Genomic DNA, 27,247 nt, shown 5'->3' on the forward strand with positions numbered 1-27,247 from the left:
CCGCCCCAAATCGCACGGCTACATTGGCACACCAAATATTCGTTTATTCAGGCAAAGGCCTCAGGTGGCTCGTAGCAATGGCTCATACCCGAAAAAGAAAGCGTTGTCTAGTCCAGTGATACAAAGTAGAATAGTGATACAAGAAAAGTAGATGAATGGTAAATAAAATATCAGCAGCAATGGCTAATTCCGGAAAAAAGAACGGCATAATCAGGAATGGTTCATACCCTCGTAAGCAAGACAAGATGCAATGGCTGAATATTGTTGCAGGAAGAAAGCAGGCCCACGATTGTAAATTAACGTATATTTACAACTGGCGTATATGGCGTTCCGGCAACTGCCAGGCGTCTATTCCGATTCAACTTTTTCGTTCCCTTCACCGTAACATCACCCTCCCGGTGGAGTAGCTCCGTCCCGGTGCGAGTTATCGAGCCTCACTTAATAGGGGGACATAGGGCTTAAGCCTGGCGACGTGAACAACATCGCTGGTGACGTTGCGATGCAATGAAGGCTGACCAACTGGGGCGAACTCGTATGTCACGTCGGACAGTTGGCGTAAGATCTGGTACGGACCAGAATACCGGGAAAGTAGTTTTTCTGACAAGCCTACGCGACGTGAAGGCGTCCAGAGAAGGACAAGGGAACCAGGCGAAAAATGGTAGTATCGGTGCCGAAGGTCGTAGCGTCGCTTTTGAGAAGCTTGCGGGACTGTGAGGCGATGACGGGAGACATCTCGGGCCTGGGCGGCTAAGTCAATAGCATCGCTAGCGTAACCAGTGCTGGGTGATTGTACTGCGGAAGGTAGCAACGTGTCAAAGGGCAAGGTGGGTCGCGGCCATACAAAAGGTAAAATGGTGAAAATCCGGCAGTGTCGTGACGGGACGAGTTGTATGCGAAAGTGATGTATGGTAAAGTGGCGTCCCAGTCACGGTGAACGTCGGAAACCTACATGCCAGCATTTCAGTTAGCGAGCGGTTGAGTCGCTCGGTGAGGCCGTTCGTTTGAGGGTGGTACGCGGTAGCAATCTGGTGTTCTGTAGAGCAGGAGCGGAGCAGGTCATCGACGACCTTCGATAAAAAGTAGCAGCCGCAATCCGTCAGCAACTGGCGAGGGGCGCCGTGGTGCAGGATGACGTCGTATAGTAAGAAGTCGGCGACATCTGTAGCGGAGCTGGTTGGTAGCGCTCGTGCGGTGGTATATCTCGTGGCATAATCGGTTGCTACAGCAATCCATTTGCTGCCTTTGATAGAAATTGGAAAGGGGCCAAGAAGGTCTAGGCCCACACGAAAGAAAGGCTCTGTGGGGACATCAATTGGTTGAAGCAAACCAGCGGGAGGCGTAGTAGGCGTCTTCCGACGCTGACACAGGTCGCAAGCAGCGACATAACGGCGCACACAGCGATAAATGCCTGGCCAGAAGAAGCGGCGCTGGAGGTGGTCGTATGTACGAGTGATGCCCAGATGTCCAGCAATAGGAGCGTCGTGAAGTTGCTGGAGCATGGCTAGTCGAAGGTGCTTGGGAACAATTAGGAGGAGCTCCGGGTCGTCAGGACGAACGCTACGACGGTATAAAGTTCCATCGCGCAAGGCGAACATCCAGAGGGACGGGTCATTGGTCGAGGAGCTTAGGCGTTCCATAAGTGTTCGAATAACAGAACCTTTGCGCTGCTCGTCGCCAATATCGAGGAAGCCGGAGATGGATAGAACACTGACGTCCGAGTCTGCATTGGTATCGTCCCGTTGATCCACGGGATTGCGGGACAGGCAGTCAGCGTCTTTATGCAGGCGCCCTGACTTACACATAATAGAAAATGTATGCTCCTGTAGACACAATGCCCAACGTGCAAGTCGTCCAGTTGGGTCCTTCAAAGTGGAGAGCCAGTAGAGGGCGTGATGATCGGTTACGACGCAGAATCTCCGGCCAAAAAAGTACGGCCGGAATTTCGCGACCACCCATACGAGCGCGAGACATTCTCTCTCAGTAATGGAGTAATTTCGCTCGGGCGTGGAAAGAAGTCGGCTAGCGTAAGGGATGACACGGTCTTGGCCCTGTTGACGCTGAGCCAGGACAGCGCCGGTGCCATGACCACTCGCGTCAGTTCGTACTTCAGTGGGCGCAGAAGGGTCAAAGTGTGACAGAATTGGGGAAGTTGTAAGCCGCTCAATCAGGGTAGAAAGGGCTTTCTCCTGCAGTGTTCCCCAAGAAAAAGAGACCTCTTTCTTAAGAAGGTCAGTGAGAGGGTGAACGACGTCGGCAAAAGTTTTCACAAATCGCTGGAAATAAGGGCATAAGCCCAGAAAACTACGGACATCGTTTGTTGAACAAGGTACAGGAAAATTTCGCACGGCGTGAACTTTCTATGGATCAGGTTGGATTCCGGCGGCGTTTACGAGATGGCCGAGCATGTTAATTTCACGGCGACCGAAATGGCACTTGGAGGAGTTTAGCTGAAGGCCAGCCCTGCGAAACACGGAGAGTATGGTTGTGAGGCGCCGCAGGTGGCTCTCAGAGTTCGGCGAAAGCACAATCACATCGTCGAGGTAACAGAGGCATGTAGACCACTTCAAGCCGCGCAAGAGAGAGTCCATCATGCGCTCGAATGTAGCTGGCGCATTGCATAATCCAAAGGGTATGACTTTAAATTGGTACGGACGTCCGGTGCGACGAAGGCGGTTTTCTCGCGGGCCATCTCATCGACGCTAATCTGCCAATAGCCGGAGCGGAGGTCAATTGATGAAAAGTATTGGGATCCGTGAAGGCAGCCAAGAGCATCATCAATGCGCGGCAGGGGATAAACATCCTTCTTTGTTATCCTGTTGAGGTGACGGTAGTCAACGCAGAAACGCCACGAGTTGTCTTTTTTCTTTGCTAAGAGAACCGGTGATGCCCACGGGCTACTGGAAGGTTCAATGATGTCCTTGTCCATCATCCTGTCTACTTCTTTTTGTATGATGGCCCTTTCTGTTGCGGAGACACGATATGACCGCCTATGAATGGGGCTGGCGTCACCGGTGTTGATGCGATGTGTGACAACAGATGTCTGGCCAAGTGGATGGTCATCCAAATCAAAGATGTCGCGAAAAGATGACAGGAGGTGACGAAGAGCTGTTGTTTGCTCGGAAGGAAAGTCAGTGGCGATCATCTTAGAAACATCGTCCGCAGGCGTCGAGTACGGAGGAGTGGGTGACAAAGGTTCATTGGTACTGACGAAGGATTCAGAGGTCAAAGAGGAAATCTCAAATTCTTCCAAAGGATTGATATGCGCTATGGCGATACCGTGTGGCAGCACATGCGACGAAAATCCAAAATTGACGATGGGCACGCGAGCGCAGTTTTCGCGGATCCGGATTAAGGTGCTCGGTAGGGCAATATTGCGCGACAAAACCACGTCAGTAAGCGGCGACACGACGTACTCGCCATCAGGCACGGGAGGACAAGGCGTCAGGAGGGCATTTGTAGCCGACTGTGGAGACAGCCTTGTACATTCAGCAGAACATAAGCGGTATGAAGCACAAGTTGTTGTGTCGGCAGGAAGCGGCAGATCCAACTGTACAACACCTGCGGAGCAGTCAATTTGGGCAGAGTGTTTCGAAAGGAAGTCGAGGCCGAGAATTAGGTGGTGTGGATAGTGTTCAAGGACGATAAATAGAACAACAATATAATGGCCCCCAATGGTCACACGTGCTGTGTACATTCCAAGGACAGGTGAAGTACTCCCATCGGCGACTCGCACAGTGCACGGTACGGCGGGTGTCAGAACCTTTTTGAGTCTTCGGCGGAGAGCAGCGCTCATAACTGAAAGCTGCGCTCCTGTGTCAACGAGAGATCTAACAAGAACGCCATCAACTTCATTGTCCAGTAGGTTTCCACATGTAGGCACATGTGGAATTGCACATGTCGGAGTTGCAGCTTCACCTCCGGGAGCTGCACCGCCTAGTTTCCCGAAGCGAAGCGACCGGTTGCAGAAGGGGACGAAGAGCGGTGAACGAGAGGCGAACGGGACCTACGACCTTGCAGAGACGGGGAGCGGCTGGATCTTGGTGGAGCACTGTCGGCGTTGATGTTCCTAGTCGGCGTATAGGGCGAGAAAGTACGATTGTCTGGTACTTGGCGGTAGTGACTCGGAGACGACCACCGAGGAGGCGACGACCAATGGTTGCCGCAATGACGGGCGATGTGTCCAATACCGGGACAATTAAAACAGATAGCTATCTGTTTATCATCCGCTGTGCGCCAGTAAGCTGGGTTGCGACGAGGGGGCGGAAAGCTTTACGTCTGGGACTGCGCGGCCGGAGAAATCTGGTAAGTGTTTGTATGGCGGACCGAGCAGAGAGATGGAATGCCCAAACTGGCTATTTCCTCCCGAACGACCGCTTGTATAAGGGAGATAGCGGGCACGCTTTCCCGACAGTCAGAACGAACTGGAGCCGGAGCCATGGATTCAAGCTCACGGCGAACGATGCGCGTGATTTCTTCCGGTCCTGTGGGCTGAACGAAGCGCGGCGGGTCTTCGCAAGAAGATGTCGCGGCGGTATCTGGCAATTCGTCGAAAGTTCGAGCGACGCGGCGGCCCTTCGCTTGTTCGAAGCGCCGGCACTCTTCTATAATTGCATCCAGAGTGGCACAATCCTTGCACATCAGGAGATTGAAGGCATCATCTGCAAAACCTTTTCCGTATGTGACCAATCTTGCCTGCCTCGGTCATGTTGTTATCAGCCTTGCGACAGAGGGCCAGCACATCCTGTATGTGTACGACATAGGATTCTGTGGCGTTTGAGCGCGACACTCAAGTTCTTTTTTTGCCGCCACCTGACGACCGACAGGTCTGCCAAACAGGTCTCGCATTTTTTCTTTGCAGACATCCCAGCTTGTTAGGTCAGCTTCGTGTGTGTCGTGCCATTGCCTCGCAGTTCCTCTTAGGTAAAATATCACGTTTGCTAGCATCATTGTTGGATCCCACCTGTTGTTGTCGCACACTCGTTCGTACATCGTAAGCCAGTCCTCGACGTCGGCGCTGTCAGTGCCACAAAATGTCCCTGGGTCCCGCGGATGAGTGAGGATGACCGTTGGCACGGGCTGCTGAGGCGTTATCGCTTGTGTCGGTTGATTTGCCATTGTGGCGGCAGGTAGATGACGTCCGTCCACTGCGAAGTTCCGTGATTGTACCCCGCACCTTCCACCAAAATGTTGCAGGAAGAAAACAGGCCCACGATTGTAAAATAACGTATATTTACAACTGGCGTATATGGCGTTCAGGCAACTGCCAGACTTCGTCTTCGTCTAGTCCAATTCAACTTCTTCGTTCCCTTCACCGTAAAAATATGAATAAAGAAACAAAAGGAAAAAAGAACGAAGGAAAGGACGAAGGAACAAAAAAACGAAAGAGAGAACAAACAAAGGAAGACAGAGAGAAATTAAAAAAAAAACCATGAACCATTCCACTCCGTGAAGGTGGTTGACCAGCAAAGCTGTTTAGCAAAGGAGACCGAGGTGGCACATAATTTTGAACAAAAGGTACAAACACACTTATTCTCTTGATGGGTCGTCATTATTTCACTCGCAACTGCAATCACATTCTTTGGGAATGTCAAATCGATGCACGTACGCAGCTGGGTGGTCGGTTTGGCCGGATCAGTATGGCATCGCAAGGGATATGTCTGCAACATGCAACGCGTATACCGCTCCCTTTTCGGTACCCACACCTCCAGTTTGAAATCACCGACAACGACAATGAGGTAGTGTCATCGCAGCTAATTTACGCACAGTGAGTAGCCATGAACCTTACGGGACTATGAGTCATTGCATTTTTTTGCTTCCTTAGTGGGGTTTGAGCCATTGATGGCGACATTTTTTGCCATGCTGTTTTGTATGTTGTATGCGTGATTAGAAAGAATTTAAGCACTGTTCACTTCGCTTTGCTGAGTGCTTGTAGAATCTTCCTTACGGGGCTGTGAGCCATTGCATTTTTTGCTTCATCTGGAGCTTTCATGTTGCTCTACAATTTTCTCATTGACAAATTTCACCGAAATATAATATTTGAGTTGATTAATTAATTAAGGCTAATTATCTAATTCAGCCGAATGAAAAAACAATAATCTGAGTACCTCCAAATGATGGCAAACAACATTACCTTGAGTAGTCCAGCTACGTTATATTTGCATATTTTAATGTTTGGCGGAAGTTACGTGGGACACCCTGTACATACGCATAGGTGTATACATTGTTTGACTATGTGCATGACTTGCTGTTGAATTGCCACCATGTAATTATTAAACCTTTCAACAAAGATCAGAATTCCCGTTTTCTCTGTGCTAAACGTAATGTCTGGGTTTGTCGCTGCGTTGCCACAAATATTCGCACGTGTCTAAATCACATGCATTGTCTGCTAGTGGCAGAATGTCGTCAAACATCAGTCCGGGGACCTTCCGTTGAGCGATTTGTCAATTACTCATGCAAGATAAATCAGACCCTTGCATCCCGACAAGCTTGGAGAGGCCGCTTTTCACGCTTCCCAGTTCTAGCCACCCTAAAGCAGTGACTTTGGCGTTGCGCCGCTAAAACAGAGGGTGTGGGTTGGACTGCCAGCCGAGGCGGGCACATTTCCACGGCGACGAAATGCAAGAATCCTAGCGTACCATGCATTGTGTGGAAGTTGAAAGAACGCCCAGGTGGTCAAAGTTAATCGGGAGCCCGCCACTACGACGTGCCTCATAATTATATAATCGTTTTTGCTCGTAAAACCGAGGGATTTATTATAATTCACCTTACACAATCAATCTATTGCCAGCAAAGCACTCATCATAAAATTTCGATATTTTCCGTCCCAACCCAGATCTAATAGGGTCCGCACTCCCCCATCTATAACGAATTACCGTAAAAAAATAATACAATGCTTTCCCCCAGACAGTTGTTATTAAGGTAAATAGCATTATTTGCCTATACTTCAGCCTTTTCGAACCTACCTACCTACCTACCTACCTGCATGCCTGCCTGCCTGCCTGCCTGCCTGCCTGCCTGCCTGCCTGCCTGCCTGCCTGCGTGCCTGCCTGCCTGCCTTGCCTTGCCTTGCCTGCCTGCCTGCCTGCCTTGCCTTGCCTTGCCTTGCCTTGCCTTGCCTTGCCTGCCTGCCTGCCTGCCTGCCTGCCTGCCTGCCTGCCTGCCTGCCTTGCCCTGCCTTGCCTGCCTGCCTGCCTTGCCTTGCCTTGCCTGCCTGCCTGCCTGACTGCCTTGCCTGCCTGCCTGCCTGCCTGCCTTGTCTTGCCTTGCCTTGCCTTGCCTTGCCTTGCCTGCCTGCCTGCCTGCCTGCCTGCCTGCCTGCCTGCCTGCCTGCCTGCCTGCCTGCCTGCCTTGCCTGCCTGCCTGCCTGCCAGCCGGCCCTGCCTTGCCTTGCCCTGCCTTGCCTGCCTGCCTTGCCTGCCTGCCTGCCCTGCCTTGATTTGCCTGCCTGCCTGCCTGCCTGCCTACCTACCTTGCCTTGCCTTGCCTTGCCTTGCCTGCCTGCCTGCCTGCCTGCCTTGCCTTGCCCTGCCTTGCCTGTCTGCCTGCCTGCCTGCCTGCCTGCCTGCCTGCCTGCCTGCCTGCCTGCCTGCCCTGCCCTGCCCTGCCCTGCCTTGCCTGCCTGCCTGCCTGCCTTGCCTTGCCTTGCCTTGCCTTGCCTTGCCTGCCTGCCTTGCCTGCCTGCCTCCCTGCCTGCCTGCCTGCCTGCCTGCCTGCCTGCCTGCCTTGCCTGCCTGCCTGCCTGCCTGCCTGCCTGCCTTGCCTGCCTGCCTGCCTGCCTGCCTGCCTGTCTGCCTGCCTGCCTGCCTGCCTGCCTGCCTGCCTGCCTGCCTGCCTGCCTGCCTGCCTGCCTGCCTTGCCTTGCCTTGCCTTGCCTTGCCTTGCCTGCCTGCCTGCCTGCCTGCCTGCCTGCCTGCCTGCCTGCCTGCCCTGCCTTGCCTTGCCTGCCTGCCTGCCTGCCTGCCTGCCTGCCTTGCCTTGCCTTGCCTTGCCTTGCCTTGCCTGCCTGCCTGCCTGCCTGCCTGCCTGCCTGCCTGCCTGCCTGCCTTGCCTGCCTGCCTGCCTGCCTGCCTGCCTTGCCTGTCTGCCTGCCTGCCTGCCTGCCTGCCTGCCTGCCTGCCTGCCTGCCTGCCTGCCTGTCTGCCTGCCTGCCTGCCTGCCTGCCTGCCTGCCTGCCTGCCTGCCTGCCTGCCTGCCTGCCTTGCCTTGTCTTGCCTTGCCTGCCTTGCCTTGCCTGCCTGCCTGTCTGCCTGCCTGCCTGCCTGCCTGCCTTGCCTGCCTGCCTGCCTTTCCTGCCTGCCTTGCCTGCCTGCCTGCCTGCCTGCCTGCCTGCCTGCCTGCCTGCCTGCCTGCCTGCCTGCCTGCCTGCCTGCCTGCCTGCCTGCCTGCCCGCCCGCCTGCCTGCCTTGCCTTGCCTTGCCTTGCCTTGCCTTGCCTGCCTGCCTGCCTGCCTGCCTGCCTTGCCCTGCCTTGCCTGCCTGCCTGCCTGCCTGCCTGCCTGCCTGCCTGCCTGCCTGCCTGCCTGCCTGCCTGCCTGCCTGCCTGCCTGCCTTGCCTTGCCTTGCCTGCCTGCCGCCTGCCTGCCTGCCTTGCCTGCCTTGCCTGCCTGTCTGTCTGTCTGTCTGTCTGTCTGTCTGTCTGTCTGTCTGTCTGTCTGTCATCTTAGGCCGACCCAATGGTGGAAGTAGTCTGCTTGAGCGCCTAGGTAAGGGCTCCTTTCATTCCTGATGACCCCACGAAACCAAGCCTCATGCCACGAATGCTCAGAAATCTATTAGGGAGAGCAAATAATGCTACCGCACACCTTTTTTGATGTACCGTGGCGCTGAGGCGTTTCTTGTACAATGTAGGAGAATACATCGTAAAGACAGAGGTCTCCGGTTGGGTGCATGTATTCTAAGTTCATCAACTTGAATTGCGTCAAGAAAACCTATCCGAGCATTCGCACCTGCTTTATTAGGTGCCTACTGCAATATCAATATCCAGGGGTGCTATGCAGGATGCGCCGAGTTTGGCGAAACTCGGAATCTTCATGAGCTCTGGCGACACCTCCAGATGAAAGTACAAATGGTACCGAGACACAATTTATCTTTCGACAAGCCTCCAGTTTCATTGGTTTATCTAGATTCACTCTGGGTGGCTATAACTTCTAGGTCGTTGCCTTCTGGGCGGTCGACAAACTGGGGCTCACGTGATCATACCGTCGATGCATGGTCGTGCCTTCTTTCACTTGTTTGTCGTTCCGCCGAGTGCATACATGCAGAAGTAAGTCATAAAACAAATGAATTCAGTGCAATATTATTAGTTACTTTAACGTGCTTTAGAAGCATTTTAAAGCTTATGAGATGTACACTGAATGCGTATTAGACTGATTTGTAATTTAATACGCTTCGCATTATACCACGACGGAACGCTGTGGTGGCGTCATCACATACATTCATCGGGCAAGCATGGCGGCTAAGCATCGGAGAGGCCCAGTGTAAACAAACTCGTACAACGAGATTGCAGTGCGTGACGTAGTGACCAGGCTCGACGATGACCACTGTTTCTTGGGTAGTTCTGTTCCTCCGTGAGAAATCTTTCCGTGCACCCCGAAAGACTGCCAATAGCTTCGGCGATTTTACAGATCACAACGCGCACTTACTGTTCACGGCACAATCCTAAACAAACAACTTGACCGGTGCTGCTACTGCGAGTGCGCTAAGTTCCTCCACTCTGCGTGACTGCGAGCGTCGCGAATATTACATAGTGTGTGCAAAAGGAAGACAGCCGATATAGCTACGATGCGACAAGGAGGTGGTGCCGACGATGGATCTTGCAACCAACACAGTGAAGGAGACATCGACAAACCGCAGATAAGTATATTTCTACTGTTTCATATTTAGCATAATAATAGTGCACGGATTAAGTCACTTTCGTAGTAACGAACTGCATGTCCAGCCGTTAAAAAAGGCACTGAGAACCAATGAGTGTTCGTGCTTTTACATGTACGTGGGCCCGCGAAAATATGGAAAAGATAAAGGTAACCTTCACTAACTTGGTGAGATAACAGAAATTCATCAGTGAAATTCAACCCGCAGAATCTATGGAAGAGTATCTTTATCTAGGTGAAATATCAATAGCAGGTTCTGATATAAAGCAGGAAATTTATACAAAAATTTAACGGGTTGAACAGCACATGGGAGGCATTCCCGAATCGCCATTCCCGCCACGTTACCGATATCCTTGAAAAATGTTTAGAATCGTTGCATTCAACCGGTTATGCAATATGGGACATAAACCTCGAGGTTAACAAAGAAACTTGAGGAGTCGAGGATTGTGCAAAAAGCGAAGTAACGAAAATTGTTGGAGATAGCATTAAGGCAGGAAGACAGTGGCGTAGTAAACCATGGCAACTGATATGCTAGTTGAGATTAAGAAAAAAAAATGGAATCGGCGGGCAGGCCATGCACGTCTTCTATCACTTGTTGCCAATTCATAACAGGTTATTACATAAGCGTGACAGAATGGATGCCAAGGAGAGAGAACTGCAGCCGAGGATGGTAGAAAATTGCATAATGGGACAAAAATATGATGTTTGTAGGCATAGGATGCAATCAGCTCGCATAAGACGGGATCGTAGGGAGGTGGTGCTGGCAGTAGAGACTCGTGAAAGTGCGAGGACATCTCAGCTGTTGGCACACTAATAAACATTACAGTTGGCTCTGAAAAAAAACAACTCGTTTAGAAAAATAAAGCAACGTTGTCCCGACAAATTGTTTTATTATGCATACACTAAAGGCTTCCACAGTTAAGGGCATTTAGTACCAATAGTGCAATGAGCATTTTTATTTGTAAATAATGGTTTATATGCGGTTGATTCATTCCAACAATCCACTTTTTTTGCAGCAAAACATTCTGCTGCTGGACGCACTCAACCGCCTGGTGGCAGTAGGCGAGCGCCAGGCACGTGCCCTTGAGAGCGTGGCAAGGTCCAGAGGGCTGCTCTGCAACAGTAGGAACAGTGCCCTCACTGCTCTCCAGTCGGCCCCCAGAAGACACCTTATGTAGGAGCTTTCAGATTATTATTTTGTTTATTATTCAAGACCATGAATAAAATTATTGAAGTGAACATTGTGCGGGGCATATTGGGACACTTGTAACTGCACCTTATGTCTCTTCAAAATAGGCAAAAACGTAAGACATCCTGTGCCACTCTTGGACCGTGTAAATGAAAGACACTAATGCAGCATATATGCCATTGTGCTGTTTGTTCTTTCTATGTGCAAGAATACAGTGTGTTGATTAGCCACAAGATGAATGGTGTGTGTATTTCACAATGAAAAGACAGGAAACGGCATGAGCCTAATGATGCTATCACCTATAAACTGTGCATATGAATGCAACACTCCCGGATTTAAACGTGCCATTACATGCATGTTCGATACCACATATTCTTTAACAATGTCATATATTTGCATGTACTAATTTTCACGTAGCTTAAGCCCATGCATAGCTCACTTTGATGTATCCATTTCATAGGCTAAATAATTGCACACTTTGTCCTTTGTGTTGTATGAAAAGCGACATCCTCTAGTCGGATACAACTTCACAAGACAGGAGAGGCCCCGCCCAGATGACCAAAGCGCCGCAGCCGATAGCCTCCACGTCTAAAGAAATAGTCCCTCTCCAACGAGCGAGTATTAGTGCGTCCAGCGGCACGACGTGAGTGCAGAGTGTGTGCCCATTGGTGCAGGCTTGTGTCCACCTGCCATTGAAGTGCAGATTCTGTGGCCTCCTAAAGTTTTATCCGACTATAGAATCACGTAATGCCTTGCACTGGTTGCATAGACTTTAGCAACTTGAGAGCACACAATGATCAGGAACAGAAATCTATAAAGGCACCCAAGCAAAGCTGGCTGGCCACACTTCCATTATGAGGGGCTGTAAAAAGGTCTCGCCAAATATTCCCATGACATCCTTGAAAAAGAGGTGGTGTTTGGCACTTCTTTAGAATAAAAAACAGTTCACAGTGAATGTTGTGTACCACGTTAAAACAAACTGAGCTTGGTTAGCTGCACAGCATGTAATGGAAGCTTGTGCTTCACTTAGGAAACAAACTGCTTTGTCCAGTGCAATTGCCGAGTTCAGTGTGGCACCTAATATGTCATTAGTGTCAACATACAAATTTTCAAACGCCATTCATTTCACCATTATTTTTGTATGACGGTGATTTCAATCAGTGCTTGTATTACATGAGCAGGTGGATTTGAAAGCAAAGCTTTGCTTGCAAACCTTCAGACTTCCATAATTGTGTGGCAAGGCACTGGCATGGTGTCGAATAGCTCACACTTCCTCGGTCCTGCACCAAAGAACAAAGAAGCCCGATGCTCTATTTGAAGTTAGATCGCGCAACAATTCGACGGCACAGAAAGAAGAGTAAGACACACAGCGTAGCGTTCTGCTGTGTGTATTTCTCTTCTTTGTGTCCCGTCGAATTGTTGTGCAATTCAACTTCAAGCTTCTATACCAATACAACCAGTCTTCAACCTCACCAATGCTCTAGTTATTAAGCCAGAATGGCGCACATCTTTGAAATGTCCCAACACAAATTAGCTCTCCAAAAAATCACCATAAGCTTAAAATTTTGCACAGGTGTATGCACGTGCCATATTCTGTACCACTAAAATCGCAGGAATCAAAGGGGCAAGCATTAACCAGCCTTGCTGCTGCCGTTACCATCATCATCATGGCACCAATAGAAAGACAGTGCTGCGTTTCAGTAAAGGGAGTGCCGGAAGGAAAGGCGTGACAGCGAGGCTTACAATAAAAATAGCAGTTACAAGACATGTTCAATGCCAAAATACGCTGCATATCGCTCATCCTACTTTGGCATTGCGGCAAGCTTTTACACGTTCGAGCATGTCACAGATTGTGTAATCATTGTTATAAAGCTGTACAAAAGGTCTATTCGCTCTGCAATCTTTATTGTTATCATGGCGGGTTAAAGACCCACTTTTCATTGGCATCTGCACCACATTTCTCCCGATATGTAATTTTGCCTTGGTGGTTCACGACATCTATCTTCACGCACACCGAGTACTGCAGAGCATTGGATCTGCATTGTTCTACTGCTGAAGAATTAGAGCCCCATTATGAGACGAAAATATACGATTTGTCCATACAGAATAATGTTGCCGTCCCCTAAAAGAAAATACACTGAAACACTGGCACATGCACCAACAGTGAATACAGCAAACACTCTCAAGTAGTTTCTTTATGCAAGCCAGCACACTAACAACAGTAGGAATAAATAAATGCATAAATGCATAGGCACAACCGGCTTGGCGCGACATCCGCACCTCGCACTGCAACGAATTGTGCAATGCCTTGCTGTGTCATAGTGCGGCCGATAGATGACGCATGCCTAAAATTCAGCATTATGCATACTAAGTAACTTGTACTAAGTACTAAGTAATCTCATAAAAAAAACCAAGTTCTTTATGAGATTAGCATTCACAGGGTACTTCACACAATTTGTGATATCCGTTTATCTACATATACTTCATTAACCTCTTTCCCCAAAAAGTGAGCCATTTGGAAGGCACCCTGATAGACAAGTAGAACAATCGGTAAAAAGTCAGCAACCAGCGAAAAAGTCACTATCATAGGCTGCCGCATTTGTGATGTCGGTAACACAAAATTTAAGTCGGCTACACAGAAGTGACAAATTTCGCAATATGATGCGTCTAGACATTGCTTCAATGCTAATCACAGTAACGCTGACATTGAAGGCGGCTTAATTCCTACGTACGTTCCGTCGACACACCCGACTACGTTCGTAATGTTTCCGCGAAGTAAGAAGCGTTCTTTTATAAATGCCCACTCAGCCGCAGTCTTCGGGAAAGCCAGCCAGCGCTTCCGCACTGCTGCATCAATAAGCGCATCAGACATCTCTGACGCAGAGGCTCGCACTAGTTTGATGACGTCCAATGTAACGCTCGGCGCCGACGCTTCCCTGAAAACTCCCAGTCCCGTAGAAACGGAGGGCGCAGAGGACTTGCTCTTCGACGGTGAGCGAATGAAGCCCGCCACGCTATTTCCACAGACGAGAGTCTTCGCCTAGCTCGTCACACAGCCAGAGCACTGATGTCTTCGACAGGCGAAAATGACGCTGAAACTCCACGGCGGTCATGTACTTAAACGGGTCCAGACAGTCATACTGACGCTTGCTACCGCTGGATGCAATAACACAGGCTGCTGCTGCCGCCGCCATGTTCCCGAGTTAAACTCGGAGGGGGTTTCACGATGTACGAGTTTAGCACGAGTTCGCCTGTCAATCAAAGCCAGAGGTCACGCCCCACGCGAGGCATGTAACTTTTGTGCGCGCACCCACCACGGTTGGGCCACGCCCAACTTATCTTTCGGCAACAGCGACGCGGTGCCGAGCTGAGAGGCATTAACAATATTCACCACCGACATAAAACACGCACAACGCACTGTCATCGGTGATGTACTGCGCACTACTATCAAAAACAAAGCGTTGACTGTCACTGGCTTATGCATATATCTTCTCGGGCTGACATGGCCCCACAGCACGGGTGTATTGCCTGCATTGTGGCGACGTAGCGCAGAGTAAATAATAACCGGCACGTCACTGTAGCTGCTTGCAAGGCGTCGATGCGCCTAGGGTGACGACGATGCTTAGGAGTGCGTATCGCAGCAGTCGTTTGAGATGGCTGCTCTGTCATCGGGGATGTATCGGAGCCACAACGTCGTAAACACGATGAGCGTCCGAGAATCGCTCGCTCTTCTACACCCAATGGCATTTCTGCATCACAAGCACTGCGCACTCAACAGTTCCAACACCTTCCTCAGTTCCAAGTCTCATTTAATAACCGCACACAAGAGCCCTCACCTGCCAAAATGCGATTGCTGCGGTGTCGTTACGATATCCCTCTGCGATCGCTGCTGGCTACAGCATAAGTAATCCACAAGCACCTTGGTGCGCACAAAACACTCAAATACTGCGTACACGCACTCAGAGGCACTTTCACTGGGCAAGCGATGACAAGCGATGAATTGTGTCGCTGGGAAGCACGCACTTCTTCGCAATGCATCGCCGAGGCTTCGCGCACAAAGATAAACTGGTACACTTTCACTGAACTGCGTCACTACGGGCACTACGGGCCACCAATTTGCAGCGACAGCCGTTGCTCCCATATTTATGACTAGTGTGTCGTTTCTAGTTGGTAAAGCAGGGGCCTTAAAGCGCATGCGATGAACAGCCGTACCGCGTCGCTGCGTTTCTATTCCCCCAATAGAGAAAGAGAGGTGATGACTGACATTATTGAGAATAGCACTGTAGCGACCCTAGGCGAATTCTCACCCTATGAACTGCCTCAGGCGTGCGACATGCTTCAATGTATCCGCTTCTAAGCTTTCGCCTCACTGTCGCCACTGGCGGCAAGAAGTGCAAAATTTAATAATTTGCTCGATCTTCGTTTGTCATCAGAAATTTCTAGCATTCAAAACGAAAAACAGACACTTAAAGAAATAAAAATGTTCGTTAATTTATTCGTAGTATTTAACGCATTCGTTTGAGCGAAAGCGCAGGTGCAAGAATGCGCCGTATATACCCTGTTCGCATTCGATGGAGGATAGAAAGATAGTGCCCGAAAGAGGAGGCACGCCCTTGACGCGCCCGGGAGAGGCGTGGCAAGCGGCTCACGGCAAGTGTGCTGATAGACAGCGGGACAGTCACGGTATTGCTAAGTTGCGATAATCCATTGATAACAGTACGCGGCGCTGGCGCGTTTCGTTGTGCAGCCGTCTGCGCTTGAAACGTGGAAGCAGTGTGCCGCGCAGGGTGCGCTCATGTTGTCATACGCAGCTTTTGTCTACATATTTTTTTGCCTGCAGCCTTCACCCGTATTACGCTATCTTCGTTCACTGACTGCCGTCGAGCAAACTCGGGTAAAACTCGGGTGAACGAGAAACTCGGCGCATCCTGCATAGCACCCCAGGTGGTTTTTTTAACGGCACCAAATATTAAGAAATAAATCAATGTAAATCTTCCTGACATTATTGGGATCATTCGAGTGTTCAGATGGTAACCTCCGGATACGGAGCAAGTTGAGCAGTTGTGTGCGTAATTCACGAAAGTATGGTAATTATCTTTTAAATAATTGATTTTGGGTGGCTAAAGCAAATTAGTAGTTTCGAGCCTGTCTTCGACATTGTGCAGTTGAACGAATTTATGCTAAATAAACATGCTTTTATCATAGCTAAGGACAAATATTTTGCAATAAAGCTTTCTCTGAAAGCCTAACTGACGCGGAAAAAGATTGTGGGTAACATCGACCTGACCGCTTCCAGCCTGTTGAGACATTGTCATGAATGACACGGCTCCGTGAGCATGTTCCTTGCCGCCACACGACTGTAGATATTTATTCACATTTTTCTTCCGAAGGGAAGCCGTTTAAAGTTGAAAATCTCAATGTAGCAACGAACGTGTGCTGCCGAAAGCTTGCTTGGTCACAGAAACAATAGACGATTGAATGATTGTGCAGATTTATTGCGCCAGTGCCCTCATGACATTGCGCTGCCACCCACCGAAGCAACATAACGAAGTTTAACTGCTTGGCAGCTTCTTACGGGGCCGTGCCAGCGAAGGGCAGCAATACTGACGTCACAGGCGCTTTTTTTTTTGTCGGTTTCGCTTTCAGAAAGAGATAATGCTACAAATGCAGTGTCATTCGTTCTTGTCTTGGGGGTTTAAACGCGGGTTTTAATGAACTCCACATCGCGTTTGTTTCCAAGACTAGGTGTAAGCAGGAAAATGTTCGCTCACGCCGAAAACACACAAACATGCTGTACACACACGTACTCTCTCCCTCGCACGACACTCGCATGCACACACACGTACTCTCTCCCTCGCACGAACACACACTCTTCCTCAGAAGCACTCCCACGCTCTCTCCATCGCACGCACAGATATCCATGCGCACACAAACACGCACGCTTTTGCCTGCAGGCATGCATGCCGAAACACGAGCACGCACGGTCGCACACGTGCACATTCACAGGCCGCCATGCACGCGGCCCAAGCACGCAAGTGCACACACACATGCACTAACACGCAGATGCAGACAGGCACACACGCCGCGAACGCTCACACACGCATACGCGAACTCACATGCGAGCATATGCAAATATGGTGGCACTAGCGCGCGCGCACGCACACACACAGACACACACTATAAGCACGCACAGGCATCCATGCGGACACAAACATGCACACATTTGTTCGCAATCGTGCATGCTGAAATTCTAAAACACACGTTGGCACGCGCACACGTTCCCACGCGTGCACACAAGCCGCGAACGCTCACACACGCATACACGCACTTGCGCGCATGCAAACGCAAATAGGGAGGCACACGCCCGCACACTCATACACAGAGCGTACACGCGCATACATCCATACTGAGGCACGCTCAAGGCATGCACACGCATAAACACTCTGTACCATCTCGGCTGCTTCTCAAAAACCTGTGCGTTCTAACAGGCTGCATAACAGTCCCTCTACCATTACATTCTCGATGCGAACAGTAATAAATCGATTTATCGTTTAAATTTGGCGCTCCTTCAAGTCGAAGTGCCCTCGGGCGGGAGGGTGCAAAACGATTTCCTCCTTTAGGGGGACTTCACCGCCCCTGTTTTACCTGCTTTAACAGCTTTAACGCACCACCAATGTTCCGACTAAGTGCCAAAATGCATATGTTGTTAGAGAGGGCTACCCTCTTGTTGAGGTGGATCGAAATCTTTTTGACACTAAGCCGATATTATGAAATGCAATTAAAAAAAAATATTTCCCTTTGAGTTACACTTGTGCGTTGCTGTGAAGTTCTGAAGGAGAATGTCCAGAATTCCGGGACACGTGCCTGTGAAAACGCCACAGCCCGATGAAGGCACTTTCGGCGTTTGTCTGCCCACTAGCGCCACTAAATTTTCCAACGTTAGCACTTTCGAGCAGCAACAGGCTAATGACAAGCTTCGAATGACTTTTCGTCGCCACCGGCAATCGCAATACTAGTACGTTTTTCTTTTTATTCTTCACGGTATTAGTCGCTAAGCAAGTTACTCAGAGTGGACTCCACGTTTTCATTATTGTGCCCCAAAAGTCCCTGCAGTTCTGTGCTACGTTCCATGCACGACGATCTGACCTTAAATCATCTGACATTCACCCGCACGCTACGTAGTTCTCAGGAGCGCTTTTAATGTCCACAGCTGCGTCACACATCAAGCCAACGTCACAATCGACCTTTCAGTGCTCCACCAGGCCTTCTTTCATGATCATAAATATTTAAGGCTTTCGAATCACGCCTAGCTGAAAGACAGTGCTTCAGTCTTCCCGGCGTTTTCATGTCTCTGCCCGTTTTGCGCCGTAAATCACGAACTTGTAGGTTAAACTGGAGAGTTACAATATTCCTCCGTCAGAAAGTAACGGCCTTTCAAGCGCCTCACATAGTTCCTGCAGAAATGTTTAATGTAAAGCTTGTGCTTCATCTTTTAACGCGACATTTTGTGCTGAACACTTTGCTATATTGTAGATATGCTTGGAAATGTGACTGCTTTCATGTAGATACTCAAGGAATCAAAATTTTGGGAAATGCTGTTGTAATTGTACTCATACATGCATTAGATTCCTATTTTAATCGTAAAATGTGTTCACAGCACGAAAGCTGACACTTCCTCTTTGCACTCAACCGCCCTTTCTGTGTGCATACACAGCGATATTTCCAACAGTAAAGCATCGATGCCACCGTACAACTTTACATTGTACGTTGCGTTGCTCCTCTTTCCAATCTCTCTCTCTCTCTCATCCGCCCTGCCACCAAGAGCGCAAGCAGTCAAAATCGCAGCCCGTCATCTGACACTCAGAGCCGTAAGGTGTGTCCGAAGTACCGTTTCGAACTTTGGGTGCGCCACGGCTAAGGTTAAACGTTCGACAGGCGAAGGCAACACAGGTATTCGTCGGGCTGCAGGAAAGTGTTCGACTGACACTTTTCGTGACACTTCCAGTACTGATTGACTCGTGACACTTCCAGTATTGTATACAAGTACGAGGCTAATAAACGCCTTCACAAAAACGGGGCTCCAGGGCGTTGATAAAATTTCAAAGGAAGCTGCGACTATTGCGAGCAGTGTTCCGTGCGTTGTGTCATGGGCTTTGGTTCTTTCCGCGGCTCCGTCATCGGTAGGAGTATGTCGCCTCCACGAAAACAACCACTGCCGCGCATACTGCACAGGCATTTACCTATGTCCATGCCTTCGTGGTCGTGGTGGCGTCATCGCACCATCGCAATCTTTGCCACGCTGTCTTCATTGCGTTGTCGTCACCTCGTTTTCTTCACACCGTCGCCTTCCCACCATCGTTGTTCTCATTTTCTGGTAGTCAGATCACTGTCGTTGTGGCGCCGTCGACGCCGTCACGCTGTAGAACTTTCTGCTATGAGCTTAGCCTATCACAAACGGTGGAAAAATGGGTAACGCTACGTGCACTGTAAAAATGTACGGTGGCATCCAAGCTTTCGCGTTGGAGATTTCACGGTGTTCAGGGAGAAAAGGGGGAGAATATGATGATGGTGCCCGCTCATGCACAATTCGCAAGCGAAGCAGGGAAAGTTTTCGCGATTACACGACTGCACGCAACAAGGAGAAAACATAGCTGTTAACAAAGAAGCGTCACTGTAAACAGGAAGTGCAAAGCTGAAGTGATGTGTCAACGATTTTTACATCGTAGACATCAATTTTGTCTTTTTGTGCTACCCAAGATTAGCAATATTAGTATCACTCGTAATGTTCTCGCATAAGCCGTGCGTACTAAGTTATCGTGGCGTGTTACGATATCTGCCCAATGAGGCCTCGCCCCAGCTTCGCTCGCTTGTCCCGTTCATAACTTTGTTGTTGATGACATAAGCATCAAACAAGGAGTGAGCAAGGAATATATCATACGACATTGTGTATTAGTTGGTGCATGCAACTGAGTTTTTACTCGCATGATCATAGATCGGTCACGGTTTCCATGTTCGAAACGTGTTTCATGCCATTTTAAGGAAGATTTGATAAAACACACTAGCTTAATCTCCACTTCTATTTGAAAAAATAATGGTTCTACAGTAGCACAAGCGCTTGACGACAGTATGCTGGCTGTTGGAAGTTACACAACATGAGCTGAGAGGGGAACGTTTTGCAAAACAGGCATTAGTTTACTTTCTATTGCGCAGGAAATGAGTAATGATTACTTATGGTTATCTATATTGTTCATTTTAGGATAAAAATAAAAATGGCTTGCATTCTAGAGCCCTGCATTCTGATTGTTTTGATTTTTTTTTTCAGTTGCGCGCTATGCAGCCACAACAAAATTTACATGCTGACGGCATTTCCAACCAATAGCAGCCTGAATAGACAGGTTATTTTAATGTTATTGGGAGCAATCAACTGCCGCATTTCATGGTTTTTGAAAGGTGGACCTGAGGGCTGTGTCATTTCTAGCTGAGAATAGCGGATAGCGTGGAACCTATTCCTTTTACAATAAGTATGTGGTTACAGTGGACGAATTCATTTTGTTTTGTTTTTCTTGCTTATTTCCTGTCAGCAGTAAATGACGCCTTTCGCTCTGTTAAAGTGTGCCGTAGCCAACACACTGTTTTGACATTCTGGTTTGAGAGATATTCTTCCTTTCCCAAAGTCCATAAATGACCTCTGCCATCTCAGAGAAAAGTATAATGCGCACAGATGGGAATCTAAGGGAGTATATATTTTCCTCAAGTACGTGAGTTAACATATAACGAACTCGAGCAGTATACGTCTCGCTTAAACATCAGAAAAAGAGAGATGGTGCTCATACTTTTCTTTTTTGCCATTCTGGCCTGCTGTGCCGCAGAAGATGCTCCCCGAGGTAAAGTGTCCTGCAGCACTTCCTCCGATGTCGACGCGTTGGCGGTAAGTGCTTTGATTAGGCTATGATTATGGTAATGGAAAAATAAATGGTAACTTGAAGTGGCCATTATCAGCATGGACCGCTGATATGAGCGCAACGCAAGCCCAAGACTTTGACTATGATCCCGAATCACACCCTTCCTGCGTCAGACGGGCTCGTCATCTATCGTAAATATTTTTTAATCTCGTGCCAGTATTTAATGGGTGGTCAACCTACGTTTTGCTTGCTTTGGCGGCAATTCGCATGCTGTCGTATTACGTTTCGTCTCTCGTTCGGCTGTGCCTGCTCCCTTTTCCCAGCGGCATGGGAGTACTCGCTATCGCTGAGGAGAAGCCACTCCTAGTGTAAATTTGTAAAGAATGCATCTTCACCTAAAGTTGCAATCGCTGTTTGCTTTAATTTTCAAAAAAGGAAACAAAAAGTACACCGACCTATGACTTCGAAGGTAGTATAAAGTCAAAGCGCTATAAAACTCAGCTGTGTTTCCATCAGTAGCTGCTTGCGAGAAGAGTGGGCACAATTCGTTGACCTTCCTTGTACGCTGGCGTAATTACGCGTGTCATTGACCAGTCACATGATGTTTCTAGAAACATTTCCTGCCAGCCGGCTTACATTGTACCACGGCCCCGTGAGGTGCTTCGAATATGTTATCCGCAGAGTGGTTTTAGATATCTTCCAACGAGAGCCGACCGTTTTACGTGTTGGCAAGGCGGTATGATCTTATCAGACATCGAGCATTCGTCGGCGCCAGCATTTAGAACTTCAGTTGCTGAAAGACGGTAACGACAGACCCTGCACGTCGGTTTAAACACTCTTTATTCACGCTTCTACCTCGGCACAGGTTACGGTCGCAACGCTCATTACCACCTTGTGCTTGCCGTGTTGGAGGATATGTCATCACCTGAGAGCGCCTAGAACATGTTCACGGTAGAAGATTTCGCAAGGGATATTTTTCTATGGTGCTCTTTGTATCTTCGCGGTTCATTTAGAAGATCCTGGTTTCTTATTATTTCTTGATTATGTGTCCGCAGTGACATCGATTTCCAAAAAAAAAAAAACCGCCACAATTACATATCACCGCAACACTGCCTTTGGCCATTAAAGGAACTTAAAATCATTCTGTACGCCCAACTTCAACGTGATCTGCGAGAGCTGCGTCGTTTGGAGCTTGACTTCGCGCCTTCCCCTTTCGTCTTTCTGCAGTGAGACTGGTTAACGCCCATGTAACGCCGTTATGACTGGCTTTCGTATATTTGCAGACAAACAGCTATACCTGCTACCATTCTTGATACGTGCCGCAATGCATTTATGAGGGACACTATCCGGGCTTCCGCAGTGGCGACAGGTTCGTATGGTGCCGTCAGGGAAAATGCGGTAGTGTGCTTTTACAAATTCCTAAATAAAGATTTGGTTTACATGTAGAAAATTGCTCTAAGTATCTGCATATTCGGCAAAATAAACATCCATTCATGTTTAGGTATCTGATTAGTTGCTCAATTAATTTCGATAACCCACTTTCCCAACGCTCCGAATTAAAATATAATGTGCTTAAACTTGCGGCGTGGTGCAGTTTGCTAACGATTCCATTGCAAATTCTGCCACCAACGTTGCAATGAAGCTTGACTGATGAATAGTGCTTCGTCACGAAGTGAGAAACGCAATTTGGAGATATTGTTGCATTCTTGCCCAATGAATCAAGGTGCAATGAGCATATTAAAATCCATGTGAATGGAAGCTATCTCGGAACGATTAGTTGAATGCGCTAAAACTGTTCATCTTCTCCACCGCATTTTGCTGTATGGTGATTGCCTACCTGCCCAGCAAAACAGTGACAGCGCGGAAACTACCATCATGCGACTCCGCGTGATCCACGCGACCGGGCATTACACAGTATCTGTAATCAGCCCACCTCTCATTGCGTCGTCTCCGCGATTACCCTAGCTTACTATTGCACGGTCACTAGAATTGGCTCATCCTACACGCAAGGAGGCCTGTGTGCAGATGTCACAAACATTAGGAATAATTCTATAGAAACCTCCGCTTTAATATAAGAATTATGAGACGTAAAGCGTGTGCATGTGTCAGCGATGATATTTAGATAGCATTTCTCGTTTCGTGCCGTAATTCAATGGATATGAGACCAGGTATGCGGAACCTCTGCAGGAACTGTGCAGATTGGCCTATATTGGCATGGCAACATAGAGCGACGTCGCCTTTTGCTAGCGCCCCGCACATGGCAAATCAGAAATAACACGGCGCACTCGTACTGTATAGAATTGGTGCTGGCGGTCAACTTCGACATCGCGATTTGCGCCATTCTCGACATTTTCAGCATGAAATGCTTCTAGCACCCGCTGTTCACGATCTGCAAGTGATTTCGAGCCAAAAGCCAGAACAGTTTTCTGAAACGCTTGACTGGACTAATCATGTTAACTCAATTAGCGCGAAAGCTTACCGTCTTCTTCACTTTTTCCGACGAAATTTTAAGCATTCTCCCTCATCACTGAAGGCAACCTTGTATTTAACAAACATCAGGCCTATTCTAGAATATGCATGCGTTATCTGGGATCAATGCACTAAAAACCTCACAGAAAAAATAGAACGCGTCCAAAAGCAAGCAGCACGCTTCGTAACAGGAAATTATAATTTTACTACCAGAGGATCCAGAATAAGGGAAGGGTTGGGTTGGAAAACTCTTTCTTCACGCAGGAAAATCCTAAGATTGAAATTCCTTTACAATATATATAGAAAAGTAAAACTGGTATCGACAAAACACTGTTCATCAAGGAGCCGCATTACGTTTCATCTAGGAGAGACCACGCTAACAAAATTAGAGCTTATCAGTGCCGTACCAATGTGTTTAAGTATTCATTTTTTCCTAACACGATTAGCGATTGGAATGAGCTCCCTAATGAAGTGATGGCAGCTTCTAGTTTTGAAAATGCTATTGAGAGTCATATTCTTTGATTGTTCTGTTATTCATCTCTGCACATACGCTACCTTTTTTTCTGTTTTGTTAGTTAGTTACTTTGTCACTCACTTTGTTTTGTACTTTGTTAGTTTCTATTCCGCTTTTGCGAATTTCAGTGCTTAAGCTATGTTCTATTTACTGATGTATTCTTTTGATGTTGCTGAATATGTTTCCATTGTGACCACCTGTATTTTAACCCCCCTACGATAATGCCGTACAGGCGATGTAGGTATACTGAATAAATAAATAAATAAATAAATAAATAAACAGTTACCTGGGTGCTCAAACAAGAATGTTTGAGTACCCAGGTAACGGTTCAGCTTACTAGAAGCTGTAACTTCTAGTACGCTGAAGCTTCATTTGTCATTTGCAACAGCGACGTTCAGAAGGCAGATACAGGGCACCACACAGTTCATTGTTATCTTTTGGCGCTGAGATAGGGTTGCCTGCGTTCTTGCTACCGCCAGCGGTTTGTGAGTTCCGTGGCGCGGGTTTTACGTCACCTCGAGAGATGGCGCTACGCTGCATGACTCCTCCTTCAGGCGATTTTCTTCTTGCAGGGCAGTGAGCTTTCTCTCCCTAGCATTTTCCACTGCTGTTGTGGCGCCTCAGCCAATTTTCTTCTTTTAGCTATGCAGCGTCCATATGGACCACTGCACAGCATCGCGTGGTGCGCTGTGGTGTGGTTGGGTGTACCGTTGCTAACACGGACTACACCCATTTTAGGATTGTGGCTAGTATCATCTTCAATCATTCTACTTTGCCGGTTGCCATTTCATGCTTACGACTATTCTCGATTAAGGGAGAGCGAATGCTCACGCAGCTAAGTGGAAATAATATGCAGTAGAAGCTTTATGATATAGTCATCTTCATTATCTGCCTATTTTCTGTCCTCTGCAGGACGAAGGCCTCTCCCTGCGATCTCCATTAACCCCTGTCCTGCACCAACCGATTACAACTAGCGCCTGCGAATTTCTTAATTTCATCACCCCACCTAGCCTTCTGCCGTCCTCGACTGCGCTTGCCTTCCCTTGGCACCCATTCTGTAACTCGAATGGTGCACCGGTTATCTAACCTGCGCAGAACATGACCTGCTCAGCTCGATTTCATTCTCTTGATGTCAATTAGTATAACGGCTATCCCTGTTTGCTCTCTGATGCACACCGGTTTCTTCCTGGCTCCTAACGTTACGCATAACCTTCTTCGTTGCATCGCTCTTTGCACGGTCTTTACCTTGTTTTCGAGTTTCTTTGTCAGTCTCCGACTTTCTGCCCCATATGTCTGCACTGGCAGAATGCATTGATTTTACACCTTTCTTTTTTATGATAATGGTAAGCTTCCAGTCAGGATCTGACAATGTCTGCCGAATGCGCTCAAACCCATTTTTATTCTTCTGTAAATTTCCTCCTCATGATCAGCGTCCCCTGTGAGTAATTGATCTAGGTAAACGTACTCCTTCACAGACTCTAAAGGCCGACTGGCGATGCTGAACTCTTGTTCCCTTGCCCGGCTGTTGATCATTGTCTTCGCCTTCTGCATATTAATCCTCAACGCCCCTCTTTTACTCTCTCTGTTCAGGTGCTTAATCATTTCAATCAGTGTTCCTGAACAGGACAATGTCATCTGCAAATCTAAGGTTGCTGAGATATTCGCCGTCGATCCTTACTCCTAAGCCTTCCCAGTTTAATAGTTTAAATACTTCTTCCGAGCATGCGATGAATATCATTGGAGATATTGTCTCCTTGTCTAAGCCATATCTATATAGGTATCTTCCTACTTTTGTTGTGGAGAATTAGGGTAGCTGTGGTATCTCTGTAGATACGTTCCAAGATATTTACGTAATCGTCCTGTACTCCTTTGTTGCGTAATGCCTCTACGACTGCTGGTATCTCGACTGAACCAAATGCCTTTTCGTAATCTATGAAAACCCTATAGAACAGCCGACTGTACTCTGCGTATTTCTAGATTACCTGATTGATGACAAGGGTGTGACCCACTGTAGACTATCCCTTCCTAATACCTGCCTCTTCCCTTGATTGACTAAAGTCCAGCGTGGCTATTATTCTATTGGAGGTTATCTTGGTGAATAGTTTATATTGGGACGCAGCAGTTATCACGACGTTTATTACGCGTCGGAGATGCGGCGAACCGACCACGCCCAAGGCACAGATCACACTCAAGAGAAAGCCACACAGGATATGATAAAGAAGAACCACATGTGAACCCCACGTGATGATGATCATGTACAGATGACAAAGAATAGCTTAATAAATGCCCACACTAATGTCCTCCGCGCGAGAGCGGCCATCCTGACCGCAATTCAAAGGGTCCGCCCCTCGTGAAAGACTTCATGCGGGAAACGTGGACAACCTCAGCAGCGTGGCAGCTGCGGTCATGTGTAATAACAACAGGTGCCCCGCAATAGCTCCAAGACTTCGTAGGGGCCGATGAACCGAAGTTGAAATTTGTCACACAAGCCGGGAGTACGAACTGTTGTGCAGAGTAGCACTTCCTCGCCAGAAGCAGAAGCACACGACGCGATGAGAGGCGTCGTAATGCTGCTTGCGGTCCCGTTGGCGTGTTTCTGTATTGATGCGGGCGAGCTGCTGAGAACGCACAGTGCCGGAAGCATATTCTTCACAATGTAATCTTGGAAGTGAGCTATCGGTCTATAATTTTTCAATTCTTTAAGGTCTCCCGTTTTTGGATTAGTATAATGTTGGCATCCTTCCAGTCCTCTGGGACCCATGAAGTCGATAGGCAGTTCGTACAAAGGGCCGCTACTTCTTCAAGCAGTATCTCTCCACCATTTTTGATTAAATGGACTGGTAGTCCATCTTCTCCTACCGCTTTTCCCCGTTTCATGTCTTGCATAGCCCTTCTAACTGCATCGATAGTTATAGAAGGAGCCTCTCTAACCTGTTCATTACTACTTTGATAGCGTACCTTTCTTCTAAATCGCAAAACAAACCAAGATGCAAATAGGTGGCATCCGATTACTGGAAACCCTAAGATTGGCATCAGTTCTGGGGTATTTGATTCCACATTTTGCTGAAATACGCATTGAACATTATTGCGAACTGCTAGATTTTACTGTTGTGAAAGTGTTAACAGAAACACTCATGCATTTCATACTAGATATTGGCACACAGATGCGTGAAAAGCAGAGCCAGTCTCAGTACTCCTGCTAGGCAAACATGAATTCACTGCTCCTCAATTTTTGAGTAGAAGTGTAACACAATGATTAAAATACGAGTCCTTAGAATAAGAATATTAGGTAGCTGTACTTAACA

Source organism: Dermacentor andersoni, chromosome 4 (assembly GCF_023375885.2).
Source record: "Dermacentor andersoni chromosome 4, qqDerAnde1_hic_scaffold, whole genome shotgun sequence".
NCBI classification, from domain to species: domain Eukaryota; kingdom Metazoa; phylum Arthropoda; class Arachnida; order Ixodida; family Ixodidae; genus Dermacentor; species Dermacentor andersoni.